General features: G+C 46.3%; 1 protein-coding gene across 2 annotated transcripts in view; it reads right to left on the reverse strand.

Annotated features, from left to right (window-relative positions):
• Window positions 1-25337, reverse strand: part of Diras2 (DIRAS family GTPase 2) — a 48071-nt gene extending 22734 nt beyond the window's left edge. Inside the window, exon 1 of one of the 2 annotated variants that reach the window (XM_076573338.1) lies at window positions 25234-25337. The gene's annotated coding sequence lies outside the window, so the exon portion shown is untranslated. Of the gene's footprint in view, window positions 1-8910; window positions 9366-25233 lie in introns of those variants that run through there. The other variant, XM_006976846.4, reaches the window with a different exon arrangement.
• Between the last annotated feature and the right edge of the window lie 577 nt (window positions 25338-25914).

Genomic DNA, 25914 nt, shown 5'->3' on the forward strand with positions numbered 1-25914 from the left:
CTTTAAGTGGGTTCTGGGGATTTGAACTCAGGTCTTCATGCTTGCATGAGAGCTTTCCCACTGAGCCATCTTACCAGGCCCAGGCCCATCCCTTCTATGGGTTTCTACAGTTCCTAGCTTTGGGCCCCTTTGGCAGTCTCGTGGCTGTCTTTGCCCCAAAGCTTGACTTGCATTTCCATTAAGGAGTCTCAGGGAAGCTAAAGCTATTCTAATAGATGGAAATCTCAGGCAAGAAAATGCTCAGAATGTCACTATTTAAATATCTCAAAACACTACCAATGCAAAAACAACACTACTAATTGTTAGAAAATGCAAAACACACAAGACAGACAAACGCCACCATCTTCCAGTGTGCTCAGAGCAGGTTCACTGGTTCACATGGACTCAAAACCACAACTTAATCAACATGATTTTTGACTCAGTTGCCAGAAACGCTCTCATTCAATGTATGAATGGGAAGGAAAGGGAATATTTAACATGCAAGTTAATGGCTTGGGCAGACTGAGGTCTAGAACCATGGTGAGGGAACGATCCAGTGGTCTACAATTAGAGAGAGATCAACCATAGGTGGGAAGTTAGAGAGACAAAGCTAAGCACTCTGTCCAGGCTGTCTGTCCAGGCTGTCTGTCTAGCACTGGTCTATTGTCTGTCCAGTGCTGGTCTACTGAGAGACACAGTTTGTCCACTATCAGCTGTATAGAAGTCCACTGTAGAGTCTTTTACTCAGTTAAGAACCTTTTTACATAAATATCTCATTTTTTTTTGGGGGGGGTTTTTTTTTTTTTTTTTTTTCGAGACAGGGTTTCTCTGTGTAGCTTTGTGCCTTTCCTGGGACTCACTTGGTAGTCCAGGCTGGCCTCGAACTCACAGAGATCCGCCTGGCTCTGCCTCCCGAGTGCTGGGATTAAAGGCGTGCGCCACCACCGCCCGGCAAATATCTCATTTTTTAAAACCATATCTGTGGAGAAAAATATCTTAGGCATGGAACTGCCAGGTTAAGGATGTAGTCAACCCTAACCTTAGTGCATTACACTTTTCACTCTAAAATCACTGCTCGTTTCTCTGTCACCTCACCCTCAAGTTTGCCTGCTACAGTATGCTGTCAAATTCTTTGTTCCTTTCTGGTAGTTCCCAATATGTGCTTCTGACTCAGACAGTGAGCATCTTTTCATGTTAGAAGCAGCTGGAGTTTGTATCTTCGGCCGCTGTGTGTTCTTGCCCTCTGTTCGGATATCTCCCAATACACAAGGAGACTGCTGTATTATCATTTGTGTTTTGAAGTGGGTCTCTGGGAGTTTGAGGCCAGCCTGGTCTACACAATGAGTTCCTCTCAAACTCCTCATGGTCAAGCAGGGTTACCAGCTTCCAGATCTTGAATCAGACCTGCTGATTGAAGTGCTGAAACCAGATGCTCATGACTTTTTATTTGTCTGTCTGTCTGTTTATTTTTCTTTTGTAGTTCTGAGGCACAAACCCAGAGCCTCTTGCATGCCAGTCAAAGACTGTATCACTGAACTATACTTCAGCTCCAAGTCTTAGAGCTGTGAGACCAGCAAACCTCTCAAGGGATTCTGATGAGTCTAAGCCACGAAAACCCTGCAATTATGAAATCAGGATCAACTGAAATAGGCTGCCAATTCTTTGATGTTGTTGTTGGTATTTGGGCAGAAATGCAAAATATGCATTGTCCTAGTTTGGGTTTTTATTGCTGTGAAGAGACACTATGACCATGGCAACTCTTACAAGGAAAACATTTAATTGGGGTGGCTTGCTTAGAGTTCAGAGGTTCAGTCCATTATCAACATGGTGGGGAGCATGGTGGCATGCACGCATATGTGGTGCTGGAGCTGAGAGTGCTACATCTTGCAGGCAACAGGAAGTCAACTGATGCACTGGGCAGTATCCTGAGCATAGGAAACCTCAAAGCCTACCCCCATAGTGGCACACTTCCTCCAACAAGGCCACAGCTCCTACTAGTGCCACTCCCTGAAATTATGGGGGCCAATTACATTCAAACTACCACATGTATGAATCTGACTTAACAAATCTTCTCTTTTTAGTATCTCAGCTGTGAAAAATCCTCCCTACTCTCAGATTATTAAGCACTCTCTCCCGTATTTACATTTGCATTTCTCACCCCTCAAAATTACTGAAATTACTGCACACAAGTATGGAGGGATTCAGACCAACATTCAAAGGAAAGAAAAAATAGGGGAGGTGACTCCCTATTCCCTCCCTATTCTTCCCAGGTGAACCCACCTGGGAAAATCAAACCCCAAACAAAAATGTTTTGCTTGGTTATCACGATAATATAGGTAATTTAGGAGCTTTTCAAATCTAGGTCACCCAGCTATTTCCACCCTCCGGTAATTCCACACTCTTTGCTGGCAAGCACTCACACAGACCTCACTACCATGGTCACATGGAGCATACATAACTCCTTCCATTCACTGATTTTAATTAACTTTTAAGTGCATGTATGTCGGGGTGTATATGCATGTTCATATGTGCCCAGTTGCATCTGTGTGCACATGGAAGCCAGATAAGCATTACCCTCAGAAATGCCATCCACTCCTACGATGCCAAGTCTCCCATTGGCCTGGCACCCACCTATTAGACTAAAATGTCTGTTCCGTGAGTTCAGGCATCCTCTGGTCTCTGTCTCCTCAGCACTGGGATCGCACGCTCATGCCACCACACTGCCTTTTTCATTCACATTCTGAGGCTCAAACTCGGGTTTTCATGTCTGTGATGCAAGCACCTCTAAGCTTACATTGACTAAGCGCTCTCCCTAGCTCATCCTTTTAAATTTTAATTTATTTCAATTATATATAAAAGTAACAGTTATAAACACACACACACACACACACACACACACACACACACACACACACACACAATTGATGTAGCATGTTGAGTGTTGGTACCTGAATATGTTGTGTATCAGGCTAAGCATATCTCTCTCCTCAGACATTGTCTTCAGGGTGAGAACTCTACACATCAGTTCTTGCTTGTTGAAATGCAGTTCATTATTGTTATCTGAGGTTGGTGCTGTGCCATGGCACACCAGAGCACCTTGCTCCTATCAGTGAACAAGAACCCACTTGTCAACTCCTCCCCATCTTCCCCCCTTCTGCTCTCTGGTACCTGACAACCACTAGTGAAGTTCAAAGTGGTCCTAAGAGAGAGGGCCAAGGTCAAGACAAAGGAGCCAGATGCTTGGCCAAGCTATTGAGCCATTGGCGGGCAGTGGGAGTGATAGATACCTCTCTTTAAGTCTCGGGGAACCATTCCATATGTGAGGAGACGAAGATAACCTACTGACCTCGGATGTGTACACTTAGGGTGGTTGGGGCTAAGTGGTCACACTGGAAAGGTGAACCCATGCTTATGAAGGTTCAACCTTAAGCTGTGCTATCCTCAAGGATTGGATTTGAATGCCACAGAGAGCTGAGTGCATTCTGCACGGCTTTGCCTTGAATGCAGAGGCATGGGTTCTGACCATCTTCCTCTCTCAGATCAACCCCAAACTCAAAAGTTTCAAAGCTGTAACAATAAGGAACCAGCTGAAGGCCCTGAGTTCAATCCCAGCATCAAGCACACATAAAATACCTGGAAATCTAAGGGTCACAGGTAGGAAGCTTCCCCTCACCAAATAATTCTTAAAGCTTCAATGCATGTCTGAAGACCACTCCTCTGGAAACATTAAAGAAGAAAGTGTGGTGTGTGCTTTTATGAGAGAATGTGCACAGGTGGGTAAGTGAGTATGTGTATGTATGAGTGTGTGAATGTGTGCAGATGTGCAGGTATGTGGATATGTGGTTGGGTGTTGGGGGATAGATGTGTTGGTATGCAGGGGTGTGGGTATGTGGATATGCAAGTACCTGGGTGTGTGGATATGCAGGTATTTGGGTGTATGGATATGCAGGGTATATGGGTGTGTAGATGTGTGAGTGAGTATGGTATGTGGATGTGTGGGTATATGGGTGTGTAGTGTGTGGATGTGTGGGTATGTGGGTGTGTGGGAATATGAGTGTGTGGATTTGTGGATGTGGGTATATATGTCTGTGGTGTTTGGATATGTGGGTATATGAGTGTGTGTGTATGTGGATTGTGGATGTGTGGGTTTGTGGTTTTGGTGTGTGGATGTGTGGATATGTGGATGTGTGGGTTTGTGTGTTTGGATGAGTGGGTTTGTAGACTGTGGTTTTGTGGGTGTGTGGGTTTGTGGGTGTGTGGGTATGTAGGTGTACAGGTATATGGGTGTGTGGATGTGTGTGGATATGGGTGTGTGGGTGAGTGGATGTATGGACGTGCATTGTAAAAGCCCTAATGGAAAGTTCCTGAGTTTTCCCATTTTCTAAGAAAAATAATCCCTTTCCAGACATTAACTAGCCTTGGAAATATTTTGCCTGAGATTATTTACACAGATTGCTGTGCTCTTTCAAAGTCTCCCGTCGTGATTCTGAGCCAGAGGGCCCAGTGGCATGGGCAGGTGCCTCTCCAGCCCTGACTGATCTGCCAAACCACACTGAACCCTTCCCATCTGGGTCACTCACGACTCCACTTCAAACTGCAGGCAGGTTTGCAAGAGTCAAGTGTAGAGAATTACATTTCACACAAACCTTATCTAGTGATGTAAAAACATAAGCGTATTTAAACACTGATAATACTCATATTGGTGGCAAATAGCAACCAAAGATCAGAGACACAGTATCTAGCCACACAGCAAATCACTGCCTGCTCAATGTTCATGAGCTTAGCAATGACTTTGCTGGCACTTTCTCAGTAAAGGAACTTAACTATGAAGCAAACTCAGGCCAGTGCCTCCTGGGACAGAAGTTGGTGCCTGTCGCTGGTTTCTGCAATAACAGAACTCTAGTCTCCAGAAGATTAGACACAGACAGCTAATTCCCATAGAATCGCAGCAATTATTTGAGCTGCTCCTCTTTATTTGCTGGCAGAGATGTTAATAAGAGGGCTGGGCAGGCAGCTCAGTCAGTGCAGTGCTGCTGTGCAAACAGGGCCCGAGTCTGCTGCCCAGTGCTCATAAAAAGCCAGTGGTGCACATCTGTAATCCCAAGGCTGAAAAAGTGGAGACAGGTGGAGCCTGGGGGCTAGGTGGCCAGAAAGTCTAGTCAAGCAGTGGCCAGACTCAAGGAGAGACACTTTCCCCAAAAATAAGAACACCTGAAATGGCCCTCTAGCCTCCACATACAAGTGTACCCACGTGCGTGTATACACACAGGCACACACTTGTGCAGGTACACACAAAGAGAGAAGAGGCCCAGACTTCGGCAAAGAAGGGAGAGCCAGGTCTTTTATCAATATGACTGTTTGTTTATTTATTTATTTATTTATTTATTTATTTATTTATTTATTTATTTATTTATTTTTGGTTTTTCGAGACAGGGTTTCTCTGTATAGCTTTGCGCCTTTCCTGGAACTCACTTGGTAGTCCAGGCTGGCCTTGAACTCACAGAGATCCGCCTGGCTCTGCCTCCCGAGTGCTAGGATTAAAGGTGTGCGCCACCACCGCCCGGCTTTTAATGGTCTTAAATTGGCAATGGACCTGATGCTTTAACTTTTATTATTATTTTACATTCTTATTATGTTTTATTTCTTTATTTTGCATGCATAGGGAATGTGTGAAGGCGAATGTTTGGAGATCAGAGGACAATATGCAAGAACTGGTTCTCTCCTCCCACCATGGGAATCCCAGGGGTTGACCTCAGTCAACAGGCTTGGTGGCAGGCACTCTTTCCCACTAAGCCATTTCATGGGCCTCCTTTAGCTTTTACTAGCCACTGGCCACACTGAGTACCTGATCTGCATTGAGATGTCTTGTAGATCTAAGATTTAGCATGTGGAAAGAAAAAGAGAAAAAAAGTACTGGTGTTTTATACCGAATAAACCTTTAATTGATTAGTTTTGATATGTGAGATACTAAATTTAAAAATATTAAAATTGATTTCACCTGTTCCTTTTTGTCTTCTGCTGTGACTAATAGTGCAGTTTGAATTACACATGCAGCACTCCCGTTCTGTGTCTATTGGACAGCACTGATTTACAGGACAGCACTTGCTGCCCCAGGAAGAGGGCCGCAAGGACTCTCTTTTCAGAACTTGCCAGAAACAACAGAAGAGAGAGAGGACATCAGTTCCCATCGCCTCAAAAACTTCTCGCCAAGTCAAAGAGACACTTGCCTGCCACATAATAAAGACTAAAGCATTGTTTGAAAGCAATGAGATAACATTATGTTCATGCCTAAATATGTATGCAGGCATTAGTAAATGTAACTTTTAAAAGAGCCCTGGGGCTGAAGAGATGGCTCAGTAGAACTCTAGTCAAGGAAAAAATAAAACCTGATGTCAGATCCATGACACCCACATTAAAAAAAAAAAAGCCAGGGACAGCAGTTCATGTCTGTAATCCAGGAGACAGAGTCACGAGGGTCCCTAGGGTTCACTGCCAGCAACTTAATCAAATCAGTGAGCTCCAGATTCAGTAAGAGATTCCACCTCAAAATATAAGTAGGAGTGCCACCAAAGAAAACCCTCAACAATGATCTCTGGTCACCACACTAATTAAAGCACATGCATGTGCATGTGCATCTGTGTGCACATGTACCCACAAGTACTTGCCTACACTTGCACACAAACACACATACACAGAGAGAGAGAGAGAGGAAAGAGAGAGAGACAGACAGAGAGAAAGAGTATCAGCAATTTTGACAACATGGAAACCATCATCTTCATTTTTGATACAGCAGTTGTTTCCTGGAAAAATCGTTACCAAAATCAATTAATGTCATAGAAATCAGTTTAGACCTGAAATGACATCTGTCCATGGCCAATGTGTCCCTGCCAGAAGCACAGATGACCAATAGAGAGGTTGGAGCTGCCCTGAGAGGGAGAACAGGACACTGGTTATGTGGACTGAAAAGTAAATGCTGAGTACTTTCAACACTCAGGCAGTAGAGCCTTCACACCAGGGGCAACCAAATTCTCTCTTTGTCACATAGAAATTCTCTGGTGCAAAAACATCCTGCACTCATCCCGGATACGTGAGCTTTCTATCTAAATCCATCAACTGATTTCGACATGTCAACCATCCCTTGGATGTCAAGAATCAACAATATATTTTTTTACTACAAGAGGTAATTTCTTTCTTTATAAAACAAGCCCCATTATTTTTTCAGAGATTTGGGTTGCTCCATCTGATGTCTGTCATTTGCGGCTAGAATAAGTCATTTCTAGTGGAAATACAGAATTACGTGTGCGAGTGAGGGTGGAACACATATGTGAAGCTGGCAGCAAGGTCCCCATCTGCCCTTCTCAGGCTGAAATAGTTGTGTTGGCAAGACTGGTTGCTAGCCAGCTGCTGGAGTCCCCACCCTGCCCAGCATGCCTCTCCACCTGTGTGTCCCAAGCCTCAGGAGCATCCCTGCTAAAGCACCCATGAGAAAAGCTTCCAGAGGTTTCTGTCTAAGCCCTGCACATGGGTTTCCAACACAAGAAAACTGAGTAGTGAGCAGTGACCCTGAGCCTGGCTACATTCAGCAGCTAGCCCTGGCTCTTCCCATTCCTCGCCTGTGTTATCCAGGGAAGAGGCACTAGCACTAAATTCAGTGTCCTCAGTCAAATGGGCCTCCTTCCTCTGTCATCTTCTGCTTCTCAGATAAACTGGGGGTGGGGGATGTGGGGTGTTGTGTCTTCTTGTGCCCCAGCTCAGGGGTCTCTCAGATATAAAGGGCTAGCACAGATAAAAACTGAACACTTTGTAATTTCAGGCAACAACAATTTTTTTTAAAAAAAAAGTATGATTCCCATACAAATTTGTTAAATTTATTCTAATTTTATCCTCCTCTTTTCTCTCCCGCCCACTCCACCTCCTCGAATCCAAATGCCATGGGAAAGAGCACATTTGGAATGACTTGAGATGTAAAATACTTCAGCTTTTTGCTGTTACTTACAAAATATTCCTTTAAAATAATATTATATGGGTCTTTTTAAAGCAAATCATAAAACTTCTGCTAGGATAAACTAGCATGCATGGGGGCCCGATCTAAAGGTAAAAGGACCAGAATGTGAAATAAATCCCTAAGCAAGGCCGGCTGTGCATGAATTCCTCCACTCAAGTTACATTGTGCTCCACCTTGGAAACCATGGAACAATTGAGGCGCGGGGCGTCCGGTTCCAAAGTCTCCCCCAGCCCCCAAGAATCTGAACGGCGGCGTGAAACTGCAAAATAGGATGGAGAAGACCAAGCCGTGGGCAGCCAGTCAGCTGTCATCGTCCTCTGATGGAGACCCACGTTCTTACACCTAGGACGAGATGGGAGCCTGGCCTGGGTTCCCAGCTTCCCACCGGGAGAAGGAAGGGAAGTCCCGTGGATATCCCAAGCCTGGTCTTTAAAATGGGAAAGGAGACGCTGAGGTGGGTCCCTTTCCAGAGCATTAAGTCTAGAGGCTGGGGTCCCAAGCTTGAGGAATCCCCCATCAGTCTCTTCTCGTTTCTGAAAGCTTCTTTCTCTCGCTGTACCTCTCTTTCCGTGACTTTTTCTAAATCCATGGGATCGACTTCCGCATTCATGACAATACCTGCAGTCAAAGGATTTTCCCAACCGCAACTCCTGTTAGGACGGGATTCCTAATCTGTGTAAAACCCAGAGGTTTTGCTCTTTCAAAGCAATGTTAGCTGCTCAGGCTACTGTTCCCCTAATGAGCTATGGATGGCTTCATGCTCACCGCTCCCCTCCCCTCCTGAAGGATGGCTGGTCCCCCTCTCCCAGTTCGGGATGTATTTTGCTCTTCACCCCCCAGAGAGTAATCTGGATCCCGGGACTTGCTAAAAGCTCCGTGAACCCGCGAGCTGCATCCAGCTCCAGCTGAGAGGCGAGGTCTCTTACCTGGTGAGAGCCGGCTCAGCGCGGCAAGTCTCCAGGCGCAGCTCCGGGACCCTCTGCGCGCGGCGCGATGCGGTGGCTGCTGAGGCGGAGCGCGCGCTGCTCCCGGCTGATGACGCTGTCAGCTGCCCTGCGCCCCGCACTGCCCCTGTGCACCGCCCAGAGTACTGCACGCCCAGTGCAATGCCCAGAGCCCTGCACCTCCAGTGCAACGCCCAATGCAACGCCCAGTGCAACGTCCTGAGCCCTACTCTGCCCCTCGCTGCCTTGTGCACCCGCCTGAGCTCTGCACAGCCTCGCAACCACCAGCACCACGCCACCGACGTGCACCTCCGGTACACGCGCCTGGCCCTGCGCAGTCCTCCCACGCGGTGCTCTCTTGCTCTGGCCTCCTGCCTCCGGCTCCGCCCTCCTCAAGCTCTGGCTTTGGAGAGGCACCGTCGCTGCGGTGGCCACTGAGGCTCCAATGGCGCCTGCTTTTCGCCAAGAGCCTTTAGCTGCCCTCTACCGAAAGCTTCTGGAATAGATGGCAAGAGACTGGAATTTTCTGAAAATTCAATGACTCAAAATCATTTCGTTGAAAGGACATTGGATTCTTCTGTTTCCAACTGAGCGCGTACCCTAGTGTAGCTAATCACTACTTACCACACAATAAGCCTTACTTTGTCACTGGGTAGTGTCTTAGTTTCTGTTCCTGTAGCTGTGACAAAGGCAGCCTAAGGAAAAATGGGTTTGTTCTGGCCTATGGTTCACGGTAGGGAAGTCGGGGCAGCAAACGCCTGGAGCAGTTGATCACATCTCACCGGTAATCAAGAGTTAAGGCTGTGGAAGCATGCTGCTGTCCGGATCGATTTGTATAGTTCAGGGTCCCCTGCCCAGGGAATGGTATGACCCACAGTCAGGCCATTGAGTGTCAGTTAAGTCATCAAGATATCAAGATGATCTCCCACCTACATGCCTGAGGCCGGTCTCCCAGGGAGTCTAGATCCTGTTAACTGGACAGCGCTAATCACGTGCTAAATCACATGACAACCTGTCACTGAGAGGTCCCAAGAAATGCCCTGCCAACCATGGAGCATCAATTAATGCACTCTAACAGAAAAGTCTTTTTTCATCCTTTCTTTGTCCTTAGTGAGTGGTAAGAGAACTACAAGATGAGGATTTTTCTCCTCTAAACTTGGCTTAACTTATAGAGTCTATAAGCTATAATATAGAAAGTCACTTTTCTGTTTGGTGAGTTTCTGGGGTCCTGTAGTTTCAGATGACATTGCCCCTTGAAGTTGATTTCCAAAGTAAATCTCTGCCCTGCTAGTCACAGGAAACATGCATTTTAAAAAATCTTACTTAAAGTGTGTTTTCACCATTTGTAGTGAAGAAAATGTCTTTTTACTCCTGAGGTTAACCTGATACTGGCCTTGAAGCTGTGGTCGCTCAAACATGGAAATAGCAGACCACTTTTAACAAAGCCATGTGAGAGCGGTCTCCACAAATACAAGCCTGTTTCAGTCACGTCTGTGAGCAGGATGTCCACATGCCCAGTCTCTTCGTTGTGAAGGGCTGTGTGGGGCCGGAAAGACGGCTCGGTCCCTGCAGTGCTTGGGGAGCACTCACCTAAGTGTGATCTTATTCCAGAGGTGTGGAGTCAGAGACAGGACCCCTGTCCAGCCATCCTAGACAATGAGAGACCTTAACTTAAAAAAAAAAGTATTTGACATGTGAGGTACAAAACCAGTGGTTGACCTCCGGCCTTTACATGCATTTACATACATGTGCACTCTCTTGTGCACACATGGGTGAGTGTGAGTGGGCACACACACACACACACACACACACACACACACAGCAAAGAAGGAAGAAAGGCAGGCAGGCAGGCAGGCTAGATCTTTGTGACTCTGGGGAAAGTGACCAGAGCAGGGAGCCCATGTGTAGACAGACAGGCTGCTGCTGAGTCTAAAATCTGAAAACCCACCCAGGCTAACAAGTCAGGTTGCTGCTTGCCATGACAACCAAAGCGTAGGATGTCGGGTTAGAGGATGAAACGGAACCTGAGACATCAATAAGCGAGTGATAAGGCTGAAGAGGGAGAAACATTGTGGGCAAAGCCTGCTCCACTCCCGAAGCTGGAGCAGGGATCTCTCTGTGGCGCCCTGTGCTCGGCCACTGGACATCACCATCCCCTCTGGGACTCGGACCCAGCGGACCCAGATGCCCTACTTAAGGACGAGCAACTGAAATGATGTTCCTGGCCTCTCTGCCATTTGTCACGCGCCCCTCGCCCCAGAGGCTAGCTAAGCTTCCTGTCAGCTGAGAATCAGAAATCCCAGCACAGCACAGAGCCTTTGCTGTGAAGGTTGCCAACATAGCCAACTCTATGAAGAAGAAAACAGTGGACCGGGCACCACGCCACAACCTACATGCCAATGAGTGCAGTTCTCAGATATTCCCAAGGTCCTTACACGGGTAAACCTTTGCTAACAGTAGAAGACCCCGACTCCCAACAATGCTGGGACCTAGGCTCTTCTCCTACCAGCAGAGATCCCATCCAATACCCTAGGGCCCTCCTGGGACCTCATTTGAGCTCCTTAGCAAGCCTTGAAGTTTGACTTCAGAAGCCACCAAAAGCGCAATGTACTCGGTAGCTGTAGAGACACCATAGTGACTCTCATGAGCAGCCCACACCCCTGCTCTGGAGTAGGTCTCATCCTTTCCTGGGTGTCTCCCTTTCCACTGACTTCTGTTCCTACATTTGTTGAAAATGTTTAACAAACAAACAAACCTCCAGCTCTGTTTCCAATGGCTTGTCCTGAAACTCTTTCCTACAGGGAAATCAAGAATTGGGATTTCTGTCATAATGGACCAGGAACTGAGGGTGGGAGTGTGCTGGAGGCAACATGGAGCAAAGCAGTGTCTCTCCCTGCTGCTTCTGGCCCTGTCACCTCCCATAATGTCCCCCTAAGCATCTGTCCCATTTTCTTCTAACTGCTTTTCCTTGTCTGTCTGTATATTCCTTGTCTGTCTGGAAATACCTCTTAAAACAAGACTCCAGTCCAGCAGCATTAAGTACAAAAAAAAAAAAAAAAGTATGTGCTACCAAAGCAAATCTAAACCGTTACACCACATCACGCCAAAGTTCATTTAAATTACATGATCCCACCTCAGAACTTCAACCTCAGAATCTCCTTTTAATTGAGACATCCTCATCCCCAAAACTGCCCATGCCTGTGAGAGGAGACGCTTCCAGCCACAGACTTCTGAATATTAGCAAACATCAGAATTACTGGAGAGAGGAGGGAGCCTGTTAAATGCCATGAACACTGAGTCTTTGATATAATTAAATCTGACATAGGATTCCTGGTAATGGGACTAGGGCTTTGAGCAGGGCTCTAGGTAAGGGATGCCCTACTATGATGCAGAGCCAGATGATGGTGGGCTTCTCTATGCTGGGGAGGAAGAAACGGTTCCCCTCTCTCAATGGCAAGTGTAAACTGGCGCAGTTTGCCAATCCAGCGTCAATCTTTTGAGAAAACCCCGCCCTTCTTCACAGACTTGCTGCAGGGCATTTGGGTGTATATGAAGAGGCTCCATACCTCCTCCTCCTCACTTTGCTCTTGGAACTTGAGACTGTGCAAGCTTACCCTTGGCCAATGCTTATGTTTACAGAAGGCACAGTTTCTTCCCACAACCAAATATGCATGGCTGTAGGAAAAGAGGACTCTGGGCAGGTGTAGACCCCTCCAGACATCTAGGCCGATGACGGCCTCATCAGAGACATCTCTGTCCCACTATCGCCCTCTGCTGGTCATCTTCATGTTCTGGCCAAACTACACCTCTCAAGGCTGTGTAACAAACCTACTTCCTTCCCACGTCTGCATAAGGGTTATCAACTAAGCCCAGGCAGGACCTGAGTCCACAGTGGTAACCAGCCAGGAATAAGTGATTCTCATGACGGGGCATAAAATGCTGAAGACAAGAGAGCCATGGATGCTTAACAAGGAAACTTGTGGGTAATGGGAGAATGTACCTCTGATGGTGTTCCCCTCTGATGGTGTTCCCCTCTGATGGTGTTCCCCTCTGATGGTGTTCCACTCTGATGGTGTTCCCCTCTGATGGTGTTCCCCTCTGATGGTAGTGTTCCCCTCTGATGGTGGTGTTCCCCTCTGATGGTGGTGTTCCACTCTGATGGTGTTCCCCTCTGATGGTGTTCCACTCTGATGGTGGTGTTCCCCTCTGATGGTAGTGTTCCCCTCTGATGGTAGTGTTCCCCTCTGATGGTGGTGTTCCACTCTGATGGTGTTCCCCTCTGATGGTGTTCCACTCTGATGGTGGTGTTCCCCTCTGATGGTGTTCCCCTCTGATGGTGTTCCACTCTGATGGTGGTGTTCCTCTCTGATGGTGGTGTTCCCCTCTGATGGTGTTCCCCTCTGATGGCATCCTTTGGAGTTTGTCCTCTTTTCACAACTTTTTCCTAAGACAGGGTTTTCAGGGCCAGCAGCCTCAGGAACCGTGGGGAACTGTTAGAAAGGTACATGCAGGGCTTCAGCTGAGACCGAGCGCTCACCACATGCACAGCATTCCATCCCAACACTACATAAACCGAGCATGGTGGTGCACATCTGTCATCCCAGCACTCGAGAAGTGGAGGCAGGAGAATCAGAAGTTCAAGGTCCTTTTTGGTTACCTGCTGAGTTTGAAGCCAGCCCCATGCAACGTGAGATCCTGGGGGTCAGGGGGTAGCAGGAAGGAAGGAAGGAAGGAAGGAAGGAAAGAAGGAAGGAAGGAAGGAAGGAAGGAAGGAAGGAAGGAAGGAAGGAAGGAAGGAAGGAAGGAAGGAAGGAAGAAGGAAGGAAGACAGGTAAGCACACTCCAGCTTCACCCCAGACACATTGAAACTGAGACTCTGAGGCTTGGTGCAGCATTGTTATTTAGCAAATGATCCCAGAGCTTCTGACACACAGCAGAATTTTAAATACATTGCACTAAAATTTGTCTTTTCAGAACTACATCTCTCTGCAGATGCATGTTAGCATATCTCCCCCAGAATTGTTGCAAGGTGCCATCTTGAGGGAGTGCGCTCAGGGCAGCTTCATGCGACCGCCCTGGTGATGTGTCTGGCAGGAAGAACTCAGCAGATTCTCGCAGCATCACAGTAGCTGGCAACTGTCCCTGCAAGCCTTCCTGCTAAGGTCCTACCATATATGGATTGAGGATTCTGCTTCTCAGAGAACATCACAGCCTTTCTTAAACCCCACCCCACCCGGCCCTCGCCCAGGTGCCTCTTTGCCTGGGGTGACTGTGTCCATTTTCATAACCAGGGAGGAGCCAGACCTCACAAGCTAAAGCCTGAGCTCTGCAGAGCAGAGAGCTCAGTACGTGGGGGGAAGACATAAGGCTTCCTCCAGAAGGGGAAAGGAAAATAAGAGTTCTTTGTGTTTCATCGGTAAGTTCTCCAGCTCCACAATATGATGTCTGGAACCGGGTTGGCCATCCAGAGCTGGCCCACAGTGTGGCAAAGGAGCCACTTCTGCAAGTGTTTTTGCCCTGGGGATATCATCTTGGGCAAAGTGCCTCTCTTTGGTAGAGGGACGATGGCCAGAGAAGAGGCAGGTTCAGCTTCTTCTGCACATATACCCAGTGCTGAGGGCAGTGAGCTCAGTCTTGGATGGCTGATTTTGCACCCATGACCAGCTGTCAAGGGTGATTGGCAGAGGGCAATAGCTACAGATGAACAGTTTCTGAGGTGGGTTTCTCTGCTGAGAATAAAGGGGGTTAGTCCTGACTCTGTGTTTTTAATTATCCCTTTGGGCTCAATCCAACCACACTGGATGCTTTTAAATCTAATGAGGGTTCTGGCTGTCTTTTCCTGATCCTCCTTGGATATTATGTATGTTCCATTAAGGAGGAGGCACCATGCTGGCGCTCTGTTCTTAATCTTTGCAGCTTACCCGAGCTGCACGGATGCTAAAGCTGACATCTGTTCTCTATAATCGGGGGGGGGGGGGGGGGTCTTGTCCCTGCCTCCTGTAAGGCTGACCTAGTAGTTACCCAGGTCCACCTGAAATGCAGGTAGAAACATAGTCAAGATCGTATCGGTCTATGACGGTTCATCTGTGACGGTTCATCTCGACTGTCAAGTGGGTGGGATTTAGAATCACCATGGAAACAAGCCTCTGCTGTGCTTATCTGTAGGGATTCTCCAGATTAGGTTAATGAAGGTGGGAAGACCACCCTGAGTATGGGCAGCATGGGGTCCTAGGCTGAATAATAAAAAGAAAGTGAACTGTGAACCAGCATTCCTCTCTCCCCGCTTCCTCCCTATGGACAGGCACGATGTGGCCAGCTGCCTCACAGGCCTGCTAGCACACCTCCCTGGACACGGTGGGCTGCACTGGGCAAGTGTGAGCCAAAATCAACCCTCCTCAGTTGCTTTCATCAGTATTTTATCACAGCAGTAAGACAAGTAACACACACGGGCACACACACACACTCACATATACTCACACACACATGTATATGCACAGAGACTCAAATGTGTGCACACACAGGCACACACAAACAGACATGCATACACACACACACACACAAACACACACACACACACACACACACACACGTATACATGCATATAAAGCAAGCATCTCCTGACTGCCTTGTGTAAGGCTGAGCAGCTTCCTGGTTGGAGTAGAATCGTGTGAGTTTGGTTTTCCATCTCTGTGAGATTTTGCTAAAAAAAAAAAAAAAAAAAAAAAAATACTTAAGAGGAGAAAAGATGTATTCCACTCATAATGTCAGAGGTTTCAGTCAATCATGACTGCCAAGGTGCTGAAGAGCATCTCACTTCCTGTTAGACAGGAAGCAGCAGAAGGGGATGCCTGCATTCTCAGGGCTCGCTTCTTTCCCCTGTTTTATTTCTTCTGAGCCAAGGGGAGACATTCCCCATGGAGCCACATCACAAACAGTAAGGTGTCTAACAATCCAGTGAGACCTGAGTCCCTGCTTCAAGGACTCATAGACACACCCAGAGTTACTAGCCTCCTAGGTGTTTCTCAGTCCATTCAAGCTGACGGTCAAGGTTGCCGCCCATCATCACACCCCAGAAGAGAGAGTGAAGTGGTGACTCAGATGGGCTTTCTCTGGACATGGCATTGTGGATTCAGTTGGGAGAGGTCACACAGACATTGGGAGAGTGTTGCTTCCAGACACCTGTGCTTAACTCACAGAGAGAAAGTGGTGCCACAGATGCGATTTCCACACACAAACTCAAATACCAGCAAGTATGACCTTCTTTCAGAGGGAACTCCAAAACCCAGGCAAAAATCTGGAAGAGCTGTTTTGAGAACAATAGCAATGGAGTGCGAGCCGCAGTGTGCAGGAACCATGGTTACAGGAAGACATGCACATATTACAGAACGGCTCAGACTATATTAGGCATGATGATTAAACTGCAGGCCAGCTCTGGAGGGAAAATGGCAGAATTCTCAGGCTCTTTCCTCATCTCAGTCATTAGGAATCCTTCATAGATATCCTGACTGACAACTGGAGAAACCGAGGAGGCTGGAGAGGTGGCTCTGCATGGACCAGTACATGCTGTTCTTGCAGAGGATCAGACAACTCCCAGCTACGGGAATTCCACCTCCGAGGTATCTGAGGCCCTCTTCTGGTCTCTGCAAGCAGTGCACCTATGTGCTCACACCGCCCCCTACCCCCACGCAGACACACATTCATTTTTAAGAAATTAATTTTTAAAAGGCAAAAATTAAGGCTCGGGTAGTTTTTCTAAAGCCACTCAAGTAGCCAAAGGAAAGATTCAAATCTTTCAAAATGAAATCAGACACAAACAAGCAGCCAAAAAGTACATAGTGTACACAGACCAAAGGGCATCCAAACAAGCTTACAAACAAAATACGAACTGGTGGGATTACAATATCCTTTTGACATCGATAAGTAGAAATAGTGTTAATGAAACAGGAAGGTAAGTAACTCTTTCCCTTTGGAACATTTTTTTGAATCAGTCATGTTGCTGAGTGAAGGCTGGGATAAAGGATACTGAGGGGAGTGAGGAAGCCTAGAGCACACCCAGGCAGCAGAGAACAGATGCACCACACGAAGCAGAGCAAGGTGGTGATCTGAGGTGGGCTTGGAATCAGGCAGAGAGGAGGAGGCATCCATCAGGGTACCCACCTTGTGGGACAGAGATTCCAGCCTCCAGTCTGGGACTCACTTGTGGGTGAGCTGAGGGAGCCTGGCAGAAAAGAGGAAACCCAGAAGGTAGGCTCAAAGGAACTCTGGAGTGTGCTGAGGCATCAGAGCAATGGTTCTTTCTCTTTGCCAGGACTCACATCTCCCTGAAGAGCCTCCTGCCCACAGGTCTGTCTGAGGCTTCTCTTGGCAGGCTCCATAGTCATCTGTCATCCAGAAGGGTATTCGGAAAAAACACTGATTCCACACCTCTGAGTCTGCCCCAGCCTGGGCATGCAGGGACCCACTGCACCCCAGTGCTCCAGGTTCACTCCCTAAACAGCATCAGAGGCATGGAGGCTGTCCACATAAGCCAAGCCACCAGGCCAGCTTTGGCCATTTGAAGAGCTGATGGCTTGTACAGCTTTGTATGAGAATTAACTGTAAGATATCTCAAGGCCGAAGAAAGAAGCAGGTCCCTTGTGATGGTACATGATGGTAGGTGAAGGCTGAGGGAGAGGAGGCAGGAGGATAATGGATTTACAGCTACCAGCAGCTACAGCTTTACCAGGGTGTGGCAGTGCATGCTTGAAATCCCAGCAGTCAGGAGGTGGAGGAAGGAAGATCAAGAGTTCAAGGGCATCCTTGACCGTCTAGTGCATTCAGGCCAGCCTGGTTGTATTAAACCCTGGCTCCGACAAACAAACAAACAAAAACAGAGCCAAGAAAATCTTTTGAGGACTTCCAAGATGAGCTGTGGTCCTGAGTGACAGGAAGACCCAGGAGGAGGACAGGGCAGCGAGTCTCCATGCTATCTGGATCACCCTGCAAACCAGCTTCTAACAGTCCCAGCAGTAACAGTTCACTAAGGCAGCACTCAGCAGAAAGGCTGATGCCCAGAAATACCTGCGGCTTTTCCAACGAAGCAGAACCTGGACACAGAGGAGGCCTGAAAGACAGCTAAATCTCCGTCATCCACGCTGGCCTCGGGCACGCTCAGCTCAGTGGTGAGACCTTGGTTACGAGATAATATACTGAACATTCTGTGTGGGGTGGATGTTTGGCAAAAACTAGGTATGATTAGTCCTTTAGGATAGCAGGCTGGTCACAATCTATAACCCACCTGCAAAGCCATTAGGCATGACCCCACACTGTGCAATATTCGGGGCTCTGAGAACCAAGTAATCCAGTTCATCCCTGCTTACTGAAGACCACAGAAGAGAAACTTTTTTCCCAAGGCCACTGACTCACCACAGGAAAGGCAGGTGTGCAAGGACCCAGTGGCAGAAACTATGTGTATAGAAACACAATTACGGGAGAACATACATGCATACAACATACACATATGCACATCTGTCCATATAGAGAGACACAAATGCACAGACATATGCAGGCACACACATGCACACATACAGGCACATACACATCTTCATAGACACACATATAAACATATATACACAGATGCACATACACAGAAACATATATACATACATATACACACCCAGACACAAATATGCACAGGTATACACACATACACACATACACAGAGATATATACACATATCATATATATATATATATATATATATATATATATATACACACATGCACACACAAACACCTATACATATACTTGTATATATACACAGACACAGACACATACATACACACTCATATATGCATATATCCAAACATACACATGCACATACAAACACCTACATGTACACATGCCCATACACATGGAGACACATGCATACACATCCATACATTACACACACATGCGCAAAAACATACACACTCAAGGCTGCAAGACCATGGAATTGCAGCTGTGCCATGAACACACTGGATTGCTTCTGTCTTGTGCGTTATTAATGGCCCATGAAACACCACTTCCTTCATGATCTCTGGACAGGAAACGCACCCAGCAATCTCTAGGATCCAGCAATGCTGCTGTAGCTCTCCCCACAAAAGAGCTCAGACAAATGCAAGTAACAACTCCTGCATCCTCGCAAAGGCGTCTGGGTGGGAGGCAGCCGTGATGGCACCCCATGTCACTGCTCTAAGATCAGATCTGAGCCAGGGAATGCCAGTGGCCGGGGGGGAGCCCAGCACACTGCTCTGGCCATGGGCTGTGCTGGCACCAATGTCTCAGGTGCCAGCGGCTGGCTCCCTTCGGCTATCTTGTACTGCCCCAGCCACAGAGTGCCCAGCATGTCCCCTTCCAGCCACACACTCATCCTCTGATTTCCTTTTCCAGTCCTGACAGCGGCTTTGTGCATGGTGTGCTCCTTCACCAACTTGCTAAGATCCCACATTGAATCTTTTTTTTAAGTCTGCTTTGAGTAACAGGGGGGGAAAATTAAAAGCTGATTAGCATTCAAAATCTGCATTAGTGGAAATAACTAGACTCACAGAACGAGACAGCCATCTGCATGGCTTCAGGGACAGAGGCCTGCAGCTGAGCTGACTGAGTGTTTCAGTGGCTGCAGAAGCTGAGGGCCTGGCCTGGGCTGCATTTCTTCCCTGTTTGTGTTTTTCCCGGTGCACTTACAGTCAGGCATGAGGGATGGCCATTTCCTTGCAGTTGATTTTACATGTTGAAGCTTGTGCTATGCAAGGGCATCTCTGTTTGGTAGGAGGCTTTGGGTGGCTTAGCCGGCCTAAGCTGTATGCAAAAAGTCCATCTTGTAATGATGCCTCTGGCCGGGAATTCAGATAAGAGAAGCAGGGGAGTCTGGCCTCCTCCCAGGCACCTTGATGGCATAGGGGGGCCTGGAATCTGCCTTCTCCTTCCCCAGCACCCTGCTGGCCCAGGGGTGCCTGGAATCTGCCTTCTCCATCTCCAGCACCCTGCTGGCATAGGGGTGCCTGGAATCTGCCTTCTCTTTCCCCAGCACCCTGCTGCCACAGGGGTCCTGGAATCTGCCTTCTCCATCTCCAGCACCCTGCTGGCACAGGGGTACCTGGAATCTGCCTTCTCCATCTCCAGCACCCTGCTGGCACAGGGGTGCCTGGAATCTGCCTTCTCTTTCCCCAGCACCCTGCTGCCACAGGGGTCCTGGAATCTGCCTTCTCCATCTCCAGCACCCTGCTGGCACAGGGGTGCCTGGAATCTGCCTTCTCCATCTCCAGCACCCTGCTGGCACAGGGGTGCCTGGAATCTGCCTTCTCCTTCCCCAGCATACAGCTAATGAGAACCTCATAGAGAGAGCGCCTGGTAATTGCGGCTGCTTCAGACAGCCCTTCTTGGCAGTAACAGAGAGGAATAAAGAGGAATGCTGAGAGCGTCTACTTTGTTTGGTCATTCTTCTGCCGTGTTTAGTATCTTGGAGGAATTTCATGACACCTCTGCATGGAAGAGGCTACTAATGATGTCTCCTTTTACTAATTTGAGCACCAGGAACAGAGAGGTGAAGCAACTTGCCCCAAAGCCACGCAGCTTGTGAATGTAGAGCTTAACCATTGCCTGAAAACAGCCTTCAGGGTGCATTTGATCTTCCTTGGCACAATTGGCATTCAAAAGTGATTTCCCTAGCCTCCTTTGCCACCCTTGAGGATGTTTGTAGCTGTAAAAGTTAGAGGCAGAGGTGTAGACATTATAGGAGTTTCATGAGATTGGCAGGAAGCTCTAGAAGTATCTTGAAGAGTCTAGAGAAATGTTGAGCCAACCTCTCCCCAGAGGTGGGCTTTAAAAGATGCCAGAAAGGATACAGAGCATTTGCCTGAGTAAAGCCACACCTATTTCTGTCCATTTATTGATCCCATTCTTCGCTGTTTAAAATGACACGTCTTCTAGACCAATCACAAACTAGATTACCATGCTGTCCACGCTGAAAATGTTTGGCCACAGCTCCGTCTCTGTAGCTTGAACTGCACAGTGAACTGAGCAGTGAGGAAATAGAAACCTTCTCGCTTCAGAAAATGGAAGTGTCACTGGGTATGAAAAGGCCCATGTTAGCAGATCAACTGCGGACAGAGATGGAGATAGATGGCAAATCCTCTTCCCCTTAGCATCAGCACCAATGTGTACATAGCTGCATGCCAGGACCAGGCAGAAGTTATCACCTAAAGAGGGGTGAAGAACACCACCCTCCCATGGGATCCCTATTGTCACTTTATTTATGGTGAGCTGGGGATGAAGCACAGGTGGTAGGATGCTTGCCTGCCATGCTCAGGACCCGAGTTTGATGCCAGCACAACAACAACAAATATGGTGGTGCATATTTGCCAACCCAGCACAGAAGAGAATCAGGAGGATGAGAAATTCAAGGGCATCCTCTGCTACCTGTTGAGTTCAATACCAGCCTAGGAGCTATGAGACCTTACTGCCATTAGAAAAGAAGGAAGGAGGGAAGGAGGGAAGAAAGGAAGGAAGGAAGGAAGGAAGGAAAGAAGGAAGGAAGGAAGGAAGGAAGGAAGGAAGGAAGGAAGGAAGGAAGGAAGGAAGAGAGGGAGAGGAGGGAGAGGAGGGAGGGAAGAAGGGAGAGAGAGAAGACAAAAGTAGAAAAATGAAAAAAAAAGATAGTGTACATGATGAATCTTTTGACTAAGAATTAAAGGATGGGAGTGTCAGGTGTGGAGCCATTGGAATGGTGTATGGTATCGAATGGGTGTATATGGACAGTTTCTGCTTAACTATATGGTGTATGGTAACAGATGGGTGTAGATGGACAGTTTCTGCTTAACTATATGGTGTATGGTAATGGATGGGTGTAGATGGACAATTTCTGCTTAACTATGTACCACACTATGGTGATATTTTATTTGTACTGAAATGTGATTTTATTTGTATGTTAATAAATAAAGTTGCCTGGGGGTCAGAGCTAATAGCAAGCCATAGCAGAAGCCGGGTGGTGATGGCCCACACCTTTAATCCCGATCACATGACAGACAGATTTCTGTGTGTTCAAGGATACAGCCAGCATGGAGACACATGCCTTTAATCTCAATACCAACCATAGAGACCTAGAAGTCTGTATAGACAGGCAGTGACAAGGAGGTCATGTGGTTGGGTTTACAACCAATAAGAAGGCAGAACAGAAGGTCAATAAAAAGACAGACACACAGGAAACAAGCCTCTTTCTAAGAAGGACAGCAGCGGTAGGAAGGGTAAGAAGGTGGTTTTAAGTCTCAGCTCTTAGCTACTGCTCTGACCTCTTGGGCTTTTAACTCTGCATTTGGCTCTGTGTTTCTTATTTAATAAGACTGTTACATCTACACCACACTTCAGAGCAGAAAGTATTGGTTTCACTCAGAGTTGAAAAGAGGTGAAACTGACATCTGAAAAACCAGGATTTTCTGTCACAAGCCACACCTGCTATTATTTTGACCAACTTTGAAGCTATTGATACATTTCAGTATTTTCACATTAAAACAGAGCTCTCATAGGCAAATGGAGATGCTAAAAATAAAAGTAGGGAGTCACCTACGGCATGCTACCATTTTCTTATCTTTTTAGAGGAGTAATTGACAAACAAAAATTGTATGTATTTGGAGGTTTACATTGTGATATCTCAGCAAATATGTGTATTAGAGATGATTAACATAATTTTATCATTAATATGTCACTTCACATGTAGGTCATGTGTGTGTGTATACTTAATATCCACAGTCCATCTGTATACATCATTATTAATTGTTATTATTCTAATGTTCCACAGATTGGAATTGCTCTGGAGTCTGTTACTTGGTTAAAGAAATTTACAAATGCATGAATGTTCCATTCTAACCAGATCTGTATACATGCACATATATATGTACACATGCACACACAAATGTGTACACATACATACACATACATGCACATATACATATGCACACACACATATATGTGTATGTACATGCACAAATACATACATGCCCCACATGGTCTTTCATTAAAATAATGATAGAAAAAAACATTTCTCTGTCTCCTTTTGACAGCATTAAGCATTATCATTAGGCAACATGGCCCGTGTAATGTAAGGTGGCTTTCTAAGTAGTAATTTATTTCCTCCAGTTACATAACTACATTGAGACACTGACAATCTATCTCCATGTAACTGTTTTATTAAGTGGACCAACTTCTTTTCCTTGGCTACAGTTCACTAAACAAAATTCTGCCCTCTTTTCGGGGACCAGGCAATGGACTTGTAAAGCGTCAGTCATATGGACAGAACAGCATGTTTTGAGAATTGTGGCTCAGTGATTGCTCTAGAATAAGTCAGTGCAGCCACCCACTTTTTGTGAAGGAAGCAAAAATTGTTCCATTTATTCAGAATATGTTGTTTTTTAAACTGTTTTTGGTTTCTGTTATATCCATATCTTTCTCTCCCCACCCCCACCCGTGAGTGTGTGTGTGTGTGTGTGTGTGTGTGTGTGTGAGTGTGTGTGTGTTCACATGGGCACATGAGCATATATGCATGTACTTGCCATCAGTGGCCAGAAGAGGCATAAAATCTCCTGTAGCTAAGGTTACAGGATGCTAAGAGTCACATGTGGGTGCTAGGAAATAAACTCAGGTCCCCTGGAAGAGCAGTAAATGCTCTTAACTGCTGAGCTGTCTCTCTGACCCCAGAATGTATTCTTGAGTGAGAACTTCAGTGAATAAAGTTGATGTTATAGATTCCCTCCACCCTCCATTTCTCCATAATGTAGCCCACTCAGGGTGAGCAGCAGGAAAGATGGAGAGTTCCTAAAAGCTGACCACAGACACTACTTATATAAAGTGTGTGTTAACTATGTGTGCAAAATATGTGCGTTGCTTGCTTTGTGTTTATGGTGTGTGGTACATAATATGTGGACATTGGATATATGTGTGGTGATGGTATATAGCTTGTACGTTCTGTGTGAGTAAGGTATGCGGTGGATACAATATGTGGTGTGTTGCATGTGATTTGCATGTGCAGCATTGTTAAGTATTGCATGGTACCATATGCATCCTGTGTTATGCGTATGTATAGTGTGTAGTAGGTAGCTGCCATGTGACTTTTCCTGAGGATAATGAATAAACATCTATTCTAAGAACCAATGACAGACTCAAATAATGATCCCCCCAAAGTTCATCTTGGTAGACCAATGAGTTTATTGCAGTTACTTACAGAGTATGGAGGAGGTTAATTATAGAAGCATGGATAACTCAAAAGTAGCTGTACCCCAGCCTGGACAATCACCCACAAAACTTGCACCCTAGAGCTCCTGCATGACATCGAGGGTAAGAGAGTCTTGTCTCTTGGTCTCTTTGGCAGTTATTATTGATTACACAACCTTAATGGGCCTTGTGAATCTTGTTAGTTTCAGGAGTTTCCTGGGATTTGTGAATTGTTTTACTTCCTGAGACTCATAAGTCTCTTCCCTCCATCCCTCCAGAATGGAAAGTTTCCATATGAAGGACATTACTACACAACAGTGGAGTATGCAATATTCATCATATATGTGTAGTGTGTGTGTTTCAGAGAGCATGCAAAGGGTAGAGGGTGTGAGTGAATGTCCCATATCCCTTCCATTTCCTCCCCTCAGAAAAATACCACTTTGGCCCATTAAATCTGGATACATACATGTACATATCAGATTGAATTTTTAAAGCAGAGCAGACACATGTGGCTCCTAGCCCATCTACAAATCCACTTTGAAGGGCTGAACCCACGAGGGGCTCTTGGTAAGTGCTGACATGGACTAAATAGCTCATTAGACACAAAGTGGGTTAGTTGGTCCCTTATCTTCTGACTCCTTTCCTTGAAGTCTGAAGAGTGCCGTGGAAACTATCAGCATTTACCAGAAAGCTCCACACTGGCAGGTTTGGAGTATCCTAACGTAAGCTAAATATATATAAAACCCTCCTGGGCAGTAATAATTTTCTTCCAAAATATCAAGTGACATCCAATCCTTTTACTGCAGACACTTGGATAGTTGACATTTCACTGTGCTTAATCATTTGAAAATGACTCAACATTTCTTCCCAAAATTAATATGCTGTCTTGACATATTTGGAGATAAGAAATGAAGCTTGAGGCATTTCAAGAAAGAAAATGCAGTGGTTATTGAAAAAATCACTGCATTGGGGAAGTAGGGCTGGGTAGTTGCTCATTTTCTAGCACAGTGGATTACCTAGAGTGCAGGGTTTCCGCTTAGCAGGCATCAGTCAGGCTTTTCAGTTCAGCATGTCAACACCTACCTGTCTGGTCATGTGCATGCTCACTGCTCACCATGCTCTTCATGCTCTCTGATGTGGAGGTACATTGTCAGATAATGGGCCAGATAAGATACCGAGTCTCCTCCAAACAACAGCTAAGAGATTGACAAGACAAGCCATAAGTTGGGGAAAAATATCTGTGAACCACCTCATTAATAAACAAGTTGCTTACAGTGTACAGGCGACCTTCTGCATCCATGCATTCCACACCACAGACAACGAGGAAGAAATAGGAGGAGAGAATAGCTCCTGTGTAGAACATCCACAGACTTTTCCCTAACCCCTTTTCCCTAAACAAGACAGAATAACAATTGTTACATAGTGCTTCGATTGCATTAGGTATCACAAGCAATCCAGAAAAGATTTAAACTCTTCCGATGTGAATATTCCATTATTTTATGTAAGAGACTTGAACATCCCAGCATGTGAACATTGACAGAGGATCCTGGGGTTAATTATGGATCCTGAGACAACTCTTCATGCCAAACTCTCAAAAGTCAATAGTAAGGAATCAGAAACGACAAGGAGAAAAATCTGAACAGACATTTCATCTCAGAAAATGTAAAGATTCTCTCCAGTCATTAGGAAATTCAAAAGGAAAACCTGTAAGAAACACAGGGTATCCCATTAAAATGGGGAGCTAAAATGAAAACAAATGTCCAA

The sequence above is a fragment of the Peromyscus maniculatus genome, chromosome 5, assembly GCF_049852395.1.
Source record: "Peromyscus maniculatus bairdii isolate BWxNUB_F1_BW_parent chromosome 5, HU_Pman_BW_mat_3.1, whole genome shotgun sequence".
Lineage (NCBI taxonomy): Eukaryota > Metazoa > Chordata > Mammalia > Rodentia > Cricetidae > Peromyscus > Peromyscus maniculatus.